At 49.5% G+C, this 2,391-nt stretch overlaps 1 long non-coding RNA gene across 1 annotated transcript in view; it reads left to right on the plus strand.

Annotated features, from left to right (window-relative positions):
- The window catches only part of LOC108281553, a 15,594-nt gene extending 13,506 nt beyond the window's left edge, over positions 1 to 2,088 (plus strand). The window contains exon 4 of the long non-coding RNA XR_005195251.1: positions 1,317 to 2,088. This is a non-coding gene — a long non-coding RNA (uncharacterized LOC108281553). The remainder of the gene's footprint in view (positions 1 to 1,316) is intronic.
- Positions 2,089 to 2,391: the final 303 nt, after the last annotated feature.

Here is a 2,391-nt window from a genome sequence, read left to right on the forward strand (position 1 = left end):
TTTCACTCTTCTTGCCGAGGCTGGAGTGCAATGGCATGATCCAACTTACTGCAGCCTTTGCCTCCTGGGTTCAAGTGATTCTTCTGCCTCCCAAGTAGCTGGGTAATCCCACATGCCACCACGCCCTGCTAATTTTTGTATTTTTCATGGAGACGAGGTTTCATCATGTTGGTCAGGCTGGTCTCGAACTCCTGACCTCGTGATCTGCCTGCCTCGGCTTCCCAAAGTGCTGGGATTACATGTGTGAGCCGCCGCGCCCGGCTTCTCTCTCATATTTCTATCTGTAAGAGGCTCGTTGGATCTCCAGTTTCCTAGTGTCTGGATGTTGGTATCCAGGAGAGGGGACTGTGCTGGTATGTGTCCCCTAAGGTCTGGGTACATCCTAGCTTTTCAGTCACTAGGAAGGAGCTCTCCACTAGAAAACCACACACCTGATCTGTCAGTGGAGGCTGTAAAATAACCAGAAAATGAGGAACAAGGAAGGTCTCCAGCAGCCTAGTGCCTATATGCAGAGTCAGGAGACTTGGGTTTAGTCACTTCTCCTTACTCTCCTATGATCCCAGGTTATTATCCACTTGATCTTTTAAAGCCCTTGTTGCCTAATCTGTAGGCCAGGAATAATAATAATGTTTACCTCACTAGACTTTAGCAGGATCAGTTAAAGTAATATGTAAAGGAAAATATGCTGCAGACTGTCACATTTAACTAAAATATTATTTTAAGGTCTGAAAAAGGTCTGATTGCTGGGGTGAGGGAGGCATCATAAATCCAGCCCAGCCCTGGGCTTAGGAGTACTCCTTCCCATGGCTCTCATGGCTCCTGGTCTTCCATTAGGTTGTTGGCAAGAGGGGTATGACTCTTTGCCCTCTGATCATTGGGGCAGGGAGCTATAAAAATCAAAATCAAACACGAAGCGGTCTAGGGAGAGTCGTGTACTGTTGTCCCTATCATCTTTCTCACCTCAGACACAACCTCTGGCCTCTAGTTTTCAGCAGCTGAGACAGCAGCCCTACCAACACCCCACCCTAACCCTCTGCCCCTTTCCATGGTCAGCACCTTTGCTGCCATCATGCTAGCTCACAGACTGTACAGTTTCACCCGCCATACCCCCCTTCTTTGCACCTCTTCCAACCCGAGCCTTCTGTGGCAGACAGATGGGGTGTCTGCAATGGAAAAGGCTCTGGGCTCTACGCCGTCTTGGGTGGGCAGCCCCCCTCCCCATCTCTCCATTACTCCCTCTCCCCACCTAAGACACTCAGATTCACCCCAGGCGGGACTAGATGGGGCTGAGAATTCCAACTCTCTTTTCTTCTTAGGCCCAGCTCCAGAAGCAGACCCAGAACGGTATCCTGAGACCCAGAACCCAGCCCCTCTTCATGGAAGACCAGTGCAAAGGAGGAAATAGGTTAGGGAATGATAAGGCTCCATGTGATGGGACTAATGAGAAGAGGCAGGGAGAGGCCTAGGGCCTTTCCCTGAGGACTGGATGGCTGGAGTTTGGGAGCCTACATTGACAGAGGAGGCTAAGCCCGGGCAGCTACTTTGTTCCAGAAATCTAAGGTCCCTAGATGGAGCTTAGCTTGGGAAGGGAGAAGGGAGCTAACATTGCAGAGTACCAACTGTGAGCCAGGTGCAGTGCCAGAGCCTTTCCATACCTGTACTCAAAACTAGCAGGTGAGGAGTTAGGGCACATAGGTGTCTCATGAGCTCCCTGTATCTTAGCACGGTCGACCACCTCCTTTGATTCCGTGATGTCACTGCCAGTTCTCCTTCCGCTCTGACTGGTCTTTGTCTGTATCCTTTGCAAACTCATTCTCAACTCCTTAGACTCAGTCAAGTCCCCCACTTAAACACTTCCATGGTACTATATATCCTTCTTCAGAGCACTTAGCACAGTTATTTGCTATGTATTTGTCCAGTCATTTGAATAATGATCCTAGCTTCATTGGATGGAAAGTTCCACAAGGTCAGTGACCATTTCTATCTGTGTTCACCAGTGTGTTCCCAGTGCCCAGAAACAGTGCCTAGCGTAAAGCAGCTGTTTGGTAAAGACTTGTTCTATGAATGAATAAATGACAAAAGAACATCTCTCTGGCCTAAACTCCCTTCTTAACCACTCCCTCACCCTGAGCTCACCTACCCCAATGTGTGGACCAGGGAACAAGGTACCTGGGAGATCAGGCCACCTCGTTCTCCCACATCAGGACCAGTCCTAGTTTCAGGGTGTGGGGCCATTGCTGTGCCAGAGCCTGGTCCTGCCTGTCTGCTCTTCAGCTTTTCCAGGGATTGAGAAAATTCAAAGTCTCAATGGTTTTTTCCCATGTAGGGGCCTGAAATCATTCATGTGAGCTGGAAAGGGAGGGGTGTTCCATCAGAGAAAGGTGCTCTGAA

The sequence above is a fragment of the Cebus imitator genome, unplaced genomic scaffold (assembly GCF_001604975.1).
Source record: "Cebus imitator isolate Cc_AM_T3 unplaced genomic scaffold, Cebus_imitator-1.0 Scaffold228, whole genome shotgun sequence".
In the NCBI taxonomy this organism is placed as follows: domain Eukaryota; kingdom Metazoa; phylum Chordata; class Mammalia; order Primates; family Cebidae; genus Cebus; species Cebus imitator.